This window comes from Arvicanthis niloticus, chromosome 13 (assembly GCF_011762505.2).
Source record: "Arvicanthis niloticus isolate mArvNil1 chromosome 13, mArvNil1.pat.X, whole genome shotgun sequence".
NCBI classification, from domain to species: Eukaryota; Metazoa; Chordata; class Mammalia; order Rodentia; family Muridae; genus Arvicanthis; species Arvicanthis niloticus.
Genome location: NC_047670.1, coordinates 70185457 through 70198014, shown reverse-complemented (window position 1 = coordinate 70198014; position 12558 = coordinate 70185457). Strand labels below are relative to the sequence as shown.

At 43.6% G+C, this 12558-nt stretch overlaps 1 protein-coding gene across 2 annotated transcripts in view; it reads right to left on the bottom strand.

Annotated features, from left to right (window-relative positions):
- Ano6 (anoctamin 6) overlaps window positions 1–12558 on the bottom strand; it is a 175736-nt gene that overhangs the window by 77137 nt on the left and 86041 nt on the right. The window lies entirely within an intron of this gene.

Sequence of the window (12558 nt, the reverse complement as noted above, 5' to 3'; positions counted from 1 at the left end):
CTTTTTAACTGGTAAGTGATGGTTTTTAGATTCCCCCCATTAAAAACAAATGGGGAATCGTGCCTTGCAATCATTTGACAGAACGACCCGCACGCTACGTTCATTAAACATGATTAATTCTCGTCTGCGTTCAACATCAATTAGCGCAGAAACCGTTGGGTTTTTACCACCGTCCCAGCACCTCCTTTTCTCCACACTTCTGAGAAGATGTAATCTTTGCAACTCATAAAACGCGTTTGTGTGTCTTTCCTTTTCTCTCTCCTGACTGGGGTGTGTGGCGGCTTCTCACTATCACTGATGAGCTTTCTGCTTGGCAGGCTACCCAACCTGCAGAGGCAGCATCACTAGGAGTACCTGCCTCCATCCCCACATCCCTCCAGGCCAGTGGTCCTCAGCCTTCCTAAAGCTGCGACACCTTAGTAAGGTTGTTCATGTGGTGGTGACTTCCAAAGTATAAAATTACTTCATCGCTACTTTGTAAATGTCTTTTTGCTACTGTTATGAAATGTAATGTAAATATCACATTTTCTGGTGGTCTTAAGTGACCCCTGTGAAAAGGTCATTTTACTCCCAAAGGGGTCACAACCCACAGGTTGAGAACCCCTGCGCTAACGCCTGCCATGAACAGTATGGCTCTGTTTAGTGACTGTTCTTGTCCAGGGTACAGAATGTCCAGAGAAGCAAGACACATCCCTGACTCACACTCACGTTACTGCCTTTCTAAAGTTTTCATTTCCCACTTCAGTTACTTAAACTAACAAGTCTGAAGAATAAAGTTATATGAAAATGCTAAGCTCTGTACTTTTCATTTCAACCACAGGATTTTTAGGTGCCTTTAAATCTTCTCTTTGATGGGGGTTTTATTACTGGTGATGCCCAGGGAAGCTTCTGGAGGGAAAGGGCCCGTGAAAGGGAAAACAGGGAATAATTTCTCAGAATGGCAATGGGAAGCTGGTAGCAGGTGACAGGAAAGCCTGCTTATCTTGTAGACATCTGAGAAGAGCACAAAGACAACCTGTTCTCCAGAGACTTCGGTGGAGCCAGCAGCTCACCGAGGAGGTGCTAAAGAACCAGGCCTAGAGTGTGCAGCACCACAGTGTAAGCCACACATATTGACCATACATCATCCCTACACAGTGGCACACGCTGGCACGCTTCACCCCTGCACAGAGACACACAATGACCATGCTTCACCCCTGCACAGAGACACACACTGGCCAGATATCACCCCTGCACAGAGACACACAATGACCATGCTTCACCCCTGCATGGTAACACACACTGGCCAGATATCACCCTTGCACAGAGACACACACAGACCATGCTTCACCCCTGCACAGTAACACACACTGGCCAGACATCATCCCTGCAGTGACACACACTGGCCATGCTTCATCCCTGCATAGTAACACACACTGGCCAGACATCACCCCTGCATGGTGGCCCACAATGGCCATGCTTCACCCCTGCAGTGAGACACACTGGCCAGACACCACCCCTGCACAGTGACATATGCTGGCCAGACATCACCCCTGCAAAGTGACACACACTGACCATGCATCACCCCTGCACAGTGGCCCAGGCTAACCAGGCATTGCCCCTGCACAGTGGCACAGGGTGGCAGCTATCTCCTAAATCAGCCAGTGGGCACAAAAGTCTCTTGCATGGGATAAAAGACCATGGCTCTTTGTTTGTATGAAGACCCCGTCAGTTGGCAACAACTACCTGTGTTGCAATGGTAATGCTAAGGGTCTGATATGGAACTTAGGATGAGCTGCCAGGAAAAGGGTGCCAACCAACTTCCTACTCTGTAAAATCCAAATCTCTCACCTCTTGGCAGAAGACATACTAGCAGGCAACTGTGAGGAAGGAACAAGTTTAAATTTAAAAGAAAGGGGAAAAAAGAAGAACAGAAACATTTTGTTTCTGGGGAAAAAAAAAATTGGATTTTTCAATATAAATTTCACTTATAGGCCTAACTCAGAGAGTGGCCCATTAAAATCCAGGCAACCTAAAAAACTCCTTTTCCAAAGTTTTATTTTATCTAGAGGAAGGAAAGTTTTTAATAGTTTCTACAAACAAACGTTGATCATTTTTTTAAGTGACTGAAAATTCAGAGACAGACCATTCACCCCTGGTGTCTACAGAATTGTTTATTTTTTTTGCCTAAGTCAAACGACACAAAAACTAATAATAGTCAAAACTTGTGAAACTTAATGATTCCTCTTTGGCAGCTTAAATTTAGAAATACTTACAGAAAAAGTTTATAGAGACAAGAGCTTATATGTAGTTATCAGCTTTCTTACTGAGAAATTTAATTCTTATGGTCATCAAAGATACGTCCTAACTTTTACCCGGAAAGTCCTGGGCATACGTTTTCAATGTCAAGGCAATAAGCATCCTTTCTGGTCTTTACAGTTCATCCTTGTTCCTGAACGTGTGTCTGCAAACTTCTAGTTACAGTATTGTCATGTCTATAATACACTCCATCTGTTTATAGCCCCACCCAACCTGGTCCTGAGGACAACGGACTCCCATGAGACTACTGTTCAATATCCAGTGCCAACCTTGCCTGATAATTCCCCTTTGATGAGGGCTCAAAGCACAACATGCACTCATTTGTCACTGCACCAAAGTAAGACATAAAACACTATCATCTGTTGGGTTGTGGGCTCTCCGTGGCGGATGTTGGTTGAGGGGTCAGCACAACATGAGGAGCTGTATTAAAGAGTTGCAGTGTGAGGAAGGTTGAGAACCAATGTGCTCAATGCTCAAGTCTTTTAGGGAACCACCTTCTAAATATTTATGTTTGGACATGGGTATTGGATTCATGAACTCATAGCAACAGTGACTACTTGCTTAAAAAGCAGGCCAAAATTCCAACATAGACAGGGGAAGTACTCTCCAAGCTCCATCCTTTAAGAAGGAGAAATAGGCAGTTGATAGCTGCTGCAGGAAGAAGAATTATTCTTTTCCCTACTGGTTCCCACTGGTAGGTGCAGTGCACAGCCCCATATCCAGGCACACATGGGCAATACTCACTGATGTCGGGTGGGGGACTGTGGTGGTTTGAATAAGAATGGCCCCTATAGGCTGATATATGTGAATGTTTGGTCTATAGTTGGTGGAACTGTTTGGCAAGATTAGGAGGTGTGGTCTTGGTGGAACTGTTTGGCAAGATTAGGAGGCGTGGTCTTGGTGGAACTGTTTGGCAAGATTAGGAGGCGTGGTCTTGGTGGAATTGTTTGGAAAGGATTAGGAGGCAAGGCCTGTTGTCACAGAAATACTGATGTCAAGGACCCTGGGAGTGTTTATTAGTGAGGGAGTGTTCTACTCTGCCTGCCCTGAGCAACATACAGCACCTCCATGCATGCAGTCCTCTCCTCAGGCCCGTCTCCTACACCCCATGTCCATCCAGGAGACAGACTCCACATGGCCCTAGCCATTCCTGGTTATCTTTCTTTTCCTCTGTTCCAGCATCATGCTTGCCTGCTCCTATGCTCCCTGCCACAATAATCATGTACTCTAACCTTCCACATCTGTAACCATAGGTGCCAGATTAAATGCCTTTTAAAAATAAGTTGACTTGATCATGTTGTCTCTTTACAGCAAGAGAAAAGCAACTGAGACAGGGACATATTGGAGGGGACTTGGAGAAAGAAATGGGGGGGGGTGTTGAATATGATATTTTAATGTTTACATCTATGACATTTTCAAGAATAAGGAAATATATATGTGTGTATATATGTATATATGTGTGTGTGAGTATGTGTGTGTGAATATATGTGTGTGTTAATTATGACAGGTAGTGGTCAATGTTGAGATGCCTCACTGTTCAAGGTACGGAGAGAAAAGCTGTGACGGCTCAGCCACAGATAGGACATCTATGTGACACACCTTCCACCCCCACCCTCCCGGTCCATCTGGGAAGGTAAGGAGGGTGGTATAAAAGGCAGACGATACTGTGAAGTGCTGCCCTCTGGTCAGGATATGGCTATTGAATACATGAACTGAATAGCGACTGTGGTTACCTACATTAGATCAGGCCAGTTAGATATTCCTTCATGATGCTGTCAGGGAGATAAGCCATGGATAGTATCCTGGGAGAAGATGTAGGGGGAGGGGAAAGGGAGGCAGAGTAAGAAGAGAGACTATCAAGATATCCTGTGTCATGTATAGAATTTTCAAAGGATAAAAGAAAAAAGTTAAACTACTTTGTTCAGTGCCTTCAGATGAGTGTGAACTTGAGAAGGTCGAACCTGTCCATCTTCTTGGCTGTGTTAAGAAAACTGCCCAGGGCCTCATCCCAGTCATTGACTCGAGTGGAACTTCAGGTAACTGTAGTGCAGTAGCCAAGAGAGAATGTCCCAAAGTGAATCTTTTCTAGTAACAACTTGGTGGGGAAAGTCCACCTAGGCCATCTGGTTGAAATGTGGCATTGAGCTTTCCCTTAAGGAGGATGTTACAGTCACACCAGAGGGAAATGATAGGGCCATGTGGAGTCTGTCTCCTGGATGGACATGGGGTGTAGGGGTGAGAGGGGCCTGAGGAGAGGACTGCATACCTGGAGGTGCTGTGTGTCACTCAGGGCAGGCAAGAGTAGAACACTCCCTCACTAATAAACACTCCCAGGGTCCTTGACATCAGTATTTCTGTGACTACAAAACAACCTGTCAACACTGGTCTAGACTCACACGTTTCAAATGTCATTGAGATGGGTCTTCAAAAATCCGGTCTAGAAACCCAGTCCCGCCTCACTCCAGCAGAATCTATTATTGTCTGAAATGCTGAAGTTAAATTATTTATTCACAATCAGGATGAAATGTGGCTCTCCTGGAATCTTTGTTCAAACTCATGCTTATGCATGAGGGCGTCTGACCCTTGCCTTGGACAGTGAAACTGATTGCATCTGAAGAAATTTCCCGACAACCTGAAACACTGGAGTGCTCCAGGATCATCTGGCTAACAGCATTCACGTCACACAAAGCAGGCTGTAAGGAAGGCTTGTTTTCCAACAAGAGCTGAGAAGCTGTGTTATGAAAAATATTAAAATTTTCATATAATTAAAGAGCAGTATGTGTGTAGCAAAGAACTGCTCTCTGTGGTTTGTATGACTAGAAAAGTAGAGTAGTTAATTCTAAGACCATGCGGGGAGGAAGGGGCATAATTTAGTTCATTACAGAACTAAATTAAAAATATAGTGCCATCCATTCTGCAGGAAACCCTTAACACACTCTCTCTCTCTCTCTCTCTCTCTCTCTCTCTCTCTCTCTCTCTCTCACACACACACACACACACACACATACACACACACAGACACCACAGGCACATACACACACATACAAACACATACGCACACACAGGCACATATACATATACATGCACATACACATACATATACACACACATACATACGCACACAGGCACATACATACAAACACATAGACACACATAGACACACACATACACACAAAGTTCAGTTCAAGCAAAACTTCATTTGCATACTACCAATGACAAAATTCCATTTCCTAACTACTAGAAAGATACAAGATATAAATAAGTGAAATGTTTTCCTCTGTACAATAATGTACGCATGCTGCAAAGCAGGACAAATTTCACCCCTTTTATTTTGATCAAAATGCAAATCGGGAGTCGATGTCAAAAGCCAAATATTGAACCAAAAAAGTTCCAGGACTGCAGCTACAGGAGAGGAGGCTGAGGGTTGAGGGGAAAGACAAATATTTGAAGAAAGCAGGGGAGGGAAGAGGAGGACGTAACAGATTAGTCACAGGGCAAGCAGAAGTGTGTGGGCACACAGAGCCGGCACACATGAGCTTCTCTCTAACCAGACCAGGCATTCCAGATTGCTGACTTCAGAGAAACGGGCAAAGGAGCCTACTCACAGAGGACAGGCCCTGAGGTGAGGGCTGTTTTGAGAGTGTGACTCAGGATGTCCCAAGAACATTTGGTGTTGCCTCTGTGACAATCAACATGTACTCAGGAAAACCCCAGTGATTTCTGTATAAATCAGTCTCCCCTTGGCTCTCTGTTCTGAAGGCAGACCAGTGGTTGCTCACCCTGGGCCTCTCCATGTATTAAGACCTCATACTTCCCACCCACACCTCCCAAACTACAAAGACTCTTTTACTCCTAATGGGGAAAAAAAAAAAAAAAAAAAAAAAACTATGCTCATTACAAAATAACTCCTAACAACAATGGTAAAGTATAAAGGAAGAAATATAGTCATATGCAATCCCATCTCTCAGAAATGAGCTGAGTTTTGAAATATTTTTAGAGAGGATCCTTCCAGGCCTGCCCCCATCCACAGTAACTAAAACGGCACCATATGCACACACTGTTTTACAAACATCGATCAGAGCCATCTCCTAGCTTTATATAAAACTCTGAATCATCGTGTTTAATAGCTGCAATATAATTTAGCTAAACAGTTCCTCCACTGATGAACACAGAAGTTGCTTCCAATTTTCTGCTTCTATAAACACTGCTGCAATGTGCTTCCTTGTACATATGTATGTGTGCACATGTTCAATTACTATTTCATTAGGCTAAATTCTGGGAGCAGATTTCTAAGTGCTATGGCCTGTTCAAATACTTCTGATACACGAGTCGCTAAACCATCATCCAAATCATACACCCGGCAGCGCTGCGTAAGAACGTGAGTGCGCCAGGCGCCACCCTCCCTAGATTCCACCTTCCACTTTCCCACCACCACAGTCAAACCGTGTATTTTGGGTTTTTTTTGATTTTGCATCTTTTAACTAGAGGACACTAACATTATTCTAGGCCCTGCTCAGAGGAATTCCTACATTTTTAAGTAGTATCTATTGCCACCTTCGACCAAACTGGACCCTATAATAGATTCTCTTGAGCTTTGGTGGTGAAATCTGAGGCCACACAGGGAAAATGACCAAGAGGGCAAAGAATAGCACAGAACAAACTCTCGGGACCCTGAATGATTCAATCTGAAAACCCCACGGCCACAAGAGGACTGTTAAGTCAGAAGGAGCACCTGTATGTCTTCAAAGGTAACCCCGTGCTGGGGATATGAGGAAAGGGCCAGCAGAGGACCCCGTGTACATTTGAAGGAGCCCCGAAGTAAGCTATTTGCAGAAGTAATGTTCTGTAACCACTGGGGACACTGGTGTTCACCTGACGCAGAGTGATCCTGGCTAAGAAACCGTTAGAGAGGCAGCAGCCTGTGGTTATAGGGAAGAACTGTAAAAGCAGAGACCTTGGAAAGCGCTCATGCACACCAAGTGCATCCTGGGAGACATACTCCAGGCACCGTCAGCCTGCCCTGGGTTCCGCAGCACTGACCCCGTTATTTTCATCTGGACATTAAACTGAAATGTGCTCATTTCAGAAGGTCACCAGAGCACTGGCTGACTTTTCATCACAGATTACAGGCCACCCTCGCAAACACCAAACACCGGTTCTGCGTCTCAACCCATCATCTCTCTATATTTAGAGCCTTCTACTTATTTGGCTTATCGTGGTTTTGGTTTCAAGTTAAATTTGATGTCAAGTTCTTAAAAGTGCTATCTTTTAGCTGTAAATTATTTCCACATTTTTTTTCCCCAAGTGGTGGAACTTGTTATTTTCAGTTATTTCTTACAAGGCACAGATGTGGTTGCCTGTAAATAGCGGACTGTATCATTAAAATGTCTTCTTACACGCCACGGCCTCCCAATTCGGCGTGTGCGTCTTGCCTTTGTTCCCCTTTGCTAAACGCCATGGTTCTATTGTCAGGACTCCACATGCCAGATGCCAGTAAGGGTGAGGGCACGCCTTCACCAGCATCGTTGTTACTGGTTCCCTCGAGCTCATGACAAGGGCTCAGTCCTTTAGTCAACTGGCATTCTTTCACAATTTTAAATATCCTTAAATTTTCTGAACTAGACTGGAAGACATATGAAGACAGAACTTGGAAACAAAAATCTCCTTAAAAGGAATCCACTGGGGCTGGAGATGATTCAGTGCTATTAGCCTGGTCCTGGGTCCCACCCAAAGCACCACACACACAGAGAACTAACTAGCTATGGAAATAAACAGAAATAAAGTCTTATGGGAGACTCCAGTCAGGTGCCTTCCTGCTGAGCAGGGGGCTAGCCTCACAGTCTCTCTTAAGCCCTAGGGCCTTCAGTGTGACCAATTTCATCAACACGACTTCGTTCTTTTTAATTTCCTGTTTTCCTATGGGTTTTCCACCTTCGGGGGAGTGGGGGAATCTCAGTTTAGTTTGAAAAGCAAGAAATAAAACAGCAAAGAAATGTCAAATGATGAAAAGGAAAAGCAAAAGAGCCTGCGGTAGCTCTTTTATAATTTCCTTTTCTAGAATAAACTATTATCTGTTTATTTTCAGTTATCAGTGGCGGGGGGGGAGGGGGACTACAAGGAATTCCCAACATACTGCTCACTAGATAAGAGGCAGCGACCAGCTCAAGATGACTGGTACAATCTAAGTGTGTGAAAGAGAAGGACCGTCCTCCAGGAGGCTGGCCTCCTGATCTCAGATGCCCAGATCAGTAGGTCTCGGTTCATTGCCTATCCACTGGCATAAAAACCTTGAATCTATCTGATATTTTAGTCTACACCATCTTCAGAAGGATGCTGTGGGGTTTCTACCTCAAACAAGATGGCTGTCCTAAATTATACTTTGGAACATTTAGGAAAAAGCTCCCCACCTTATATTCTGGAATCCGTTGGAACCAAAATAGTGCCGCACCAGCTCCTGGTGTCTTAGTGCATTTTCATGGTGTCCTACCTATAAGTTGAGTTATGGGATTCTTGGTCTTTGGAAACAATAATTTCAATGTTACTTTGTAACTGTATATTTTCCTCACCCACATTTCAAATAATTTTAAACACTAGTAGGTCCGATTCACCAAACTCATAGCTGCAAACTGCCCACTTTGCTCCATCGTTCATATCATGTGCTCCCAGGTCAATAGTCTCTGTTGTGTTTTTAGATAAAGAGGCTCTGGCCGACAGGTTCCTCAGCTGAGAATGAACACAACAGTTTGCTGAGTCAGTTATTTAGACTTCAAGCTTCCTGATACAGCTATCCAGACTGACTGTGAGCTTCCTGATACAGCTATCCAGACTGACTGTGAGCTAAGCAGAGCATCACTGTGGGTATAGTGGCACACAGTAAGTCTTCAGATCTTCCCTCCTATGCAATTCTTCCTCTACAGACTGCCTCAAGGTTGTAGTCTTTCACTTCCCTGCTGACATGAAGTTGACAGTCTAAGGGTTTTTCTGACATGGCAAGATGTCTTTGGTGAGCATCTCATCTTGGAGAGTAGCTCCATGTTACCTTCAGCTCTTCAGCTGCTCAGAGTTCTCAGCAGGGGTGCTCTCCTCCCTCAGTTTTTCTATGCCCCACTGTGTACCACAGCAGGAGGGCTCCCTCAGTTTTTCTATGCTCCATGTTCCTCTCAAGCCATTATGTCCTCCGACCTCTACTCTAGAAATTGATATTTTTAATTTCATTGAAACCAACAGGAAGGAAAACCGGAGTCTCGGAAAGCAAAGGGTGGTCTTAGAAGTGCTGCTAGGGCTGTGTGGGGATGGGATCCACAACACACAGTCCCAACGACTCATTTATGACAATGGCAGGAAAGCATTTAAAATGAAGAATAAAAACAAGGAAGAATAAAAATAAGACTTTATAAAACCTCGCTCAGTTACTATGCCCCACTAAGCACCACAGCAGGAGTGCTCCCTCAGTTTTTCTATAAATACTCCAAAGCTTCTAATAGAGCCAGGGAGGTAGGTCAGAGGTTAAATGCACTTGCTGCTCTTGCAATCGACAGGTCGGTTCCCAGCATCCACAGCAGGCAGCTCACAAACATCTGTAAATGCAGTTACAGGAGTCCAACGCCTTCTGGCTTCTCTGGGCACCTGATTTCACATGCACATATTCCCACATAGGAAGATACACATGCATACATATGTGTGTGTATGTGTCTGTGTATGTATATGTTGAAGAGAGCTAAGAAGTATCTGATACCTCACACTAAAGCATCAAGGCTGTTTCATAGAAATTCAACAAACTCAACCTGGTTTGTGCTTTAAAGTCAGCTAGAAGCAGTGAACAGTAAAGTATTACGGTACCCACTAAAGGCAGCTCATAGTTAGATAGCTAGGAGCTGTGTATATACATGTGTATGTATATATATGGCTAGGATCTCTGTGTGTGTGTGTGTGTGTGTGTGTGTATATATGTATATATATATGTGTGTGTATTTGTGTATATATGTATATACATATATACATATATACATATACATGTGTATAAATATACATAAACACACATACATACACATATATGTATGTTTATATATACACATACACACATGCATATATATGCATATGCATACACACATTCTTTTTTTCCATTTTTTAAATTTTATATTTTATTTACATTTCAGATGCCATCCCCTTTCCCCATTTCCCCTCTCTAGAAAACCCCTATCCCATGTCCCCTTTTCCTTTTTGCTTTTATATAATTTTTTTTAAGTGTTAGTCAAAGGCTTTATACGTTTGGTAATGCTCAATCAGAAGCGTAACCCAATACCCAACCTAGATATATAAACTGTCTTTGACTGGTGGAGACACATGGACATCTGCCTCCATTCCCCCCCCCCCCCCCCCCCCCCCCCGCTTCTCTCTCTCATCACCTTGCTTCTCCTCTCCTTCCCTTACTCCATCTCTTCCTCTCGGTACTCCTTCCCCCTTAGCTCCTCCTACATATCACCTTTCCTGTTAAAATAACACTTTTCTCTCAAAATACAATTAGAGCATAATTATTCCTATTTGTACCAGTGAGGTACAAGATAATCCTAATACCCAGTCCATTATTTTGTTGACAAACCAGAACCTCTGTCGTCTCTCCTAACTAAAATACTTAGTTTTGAACCTGGCTTTTTTCTTGGCTTAGAATAAATGTCAGCTGAAAACCTTCCACTCAGATCTTTTCTCTCAAAGTAAATAGCCAGGATTGGCTATGAGACTATAGGTCTTCAATCCCGTCAGAAATCTAGAATGACTGAGTTAACTGAAATTATGGGAAACACAAAGCATAGCTTCTAAAACTTAGCCAATTTATAGAAACCGCTGAACACCTGGACAGCTCCTATACTACAGAACGTTGGAGCATCAAATCTTCAGCCTCCTGGCCCAGAATCATCTGACAGACCTTAGTGATGCAGAATTATTAAGGACTGATTACTCTGTCTAGGCAAATATAATCAGTCAACTATTCTGCAAGTGACACACACACATTCTTAAAAGTGGCTAAGCTCTTATGCCTGAATAGTTCTCACAGTATATGGTATTTTTTGGTATCCTAAAATAAGATATTGCATACTGTTGCTTAGGAGGCAAATATGAAAGAAGGCCAGGAAGAGAAAAAAGAATGAGGACTTTGGGGTCCAGGAGATCTAGGTTCAAATCCCAACTCTACTGCAGACAGCCAGTCATGTGCCTTGGTATATGCATGCTATCCTTCTGGGATTACTCATTAATAGGGCCACGGTGGGAAGACAGGGTTCTGTACTGAGACAACCAGCCTAAAGTCTGGAGCATAGACAAAGGCCAGTAAGGGAGAGCCATGGGTGTTCTGTACTTAAATGTGTCCTTTCTTGATTGCTGTGTCAGGAGCAATTAACAACCTTGTCACTGACGGGTGCCCATGCCTGCCACCCCCTTCCCCTTCTGTCTGTCTGTCTGTCTGTCTGTCTGTCTGTCTGTCTGTTTCTGTCTCTCTGTGTGTCTCTGCATCTCTCTCTGTCTCTCTCTGCTCCCATGCCATTCCTAGCCATGAGCTGCCTTTAGTAGATACTATAATACCTATCATTTCATTGCTTTTAGCTAACGTTGAAGTGGAAACCAGGTTGAGTTTGGTGAGTTTCTATGAAACTGAGCCTTGGTGCTTTAGTATGAGGTATCAGACACTTTTTAGCTGTCTTCAGTTTTGAAAAAAAAAAAAAAAAAAACAGGAATAAAGTACAGGTCCCATTCCCCAAATAAAGTATGCCCTTCTACATGGTATATTTCAAAAAACACTTATTTTTTTTTTAAAGAGATTTATTTTTGTTATGTATGTGTGCTTGAGTGTAGGTTTCTACATGTGCATTCAGTGTTCTAGGTGGCCAGAAGAAGTCACCAGCTTTCCTGAAGCTGGAGTTACAGGGAGTGTGGGCCACTTGACATGGCGCTGGAAACCGAACCCAGGCGCTATGCAGAAGCAATATGAACCCCAAACTGCTGAGCCGGGTGCACCCCGCTAAAAGAAGGCATATCATTGTCATGGAGAATGAATACAGAAAGGACAATGAACAGTCAATAAAGATAAAAGGTTGGGTCAGAGGAGGTAGGTGGAAGAAAATGTGCTAGCGTCTTCAACTGTTGTGACCCTAACATGAACACTGGCTGGAAAGCCTTCTGGCATGAGCATGAAGGGGAAATGTGTTATCAGAAGGAAGCATTCCCAGTTATCTGGGAGGACAGAGTCTTATGGGGGACCTTTTACAG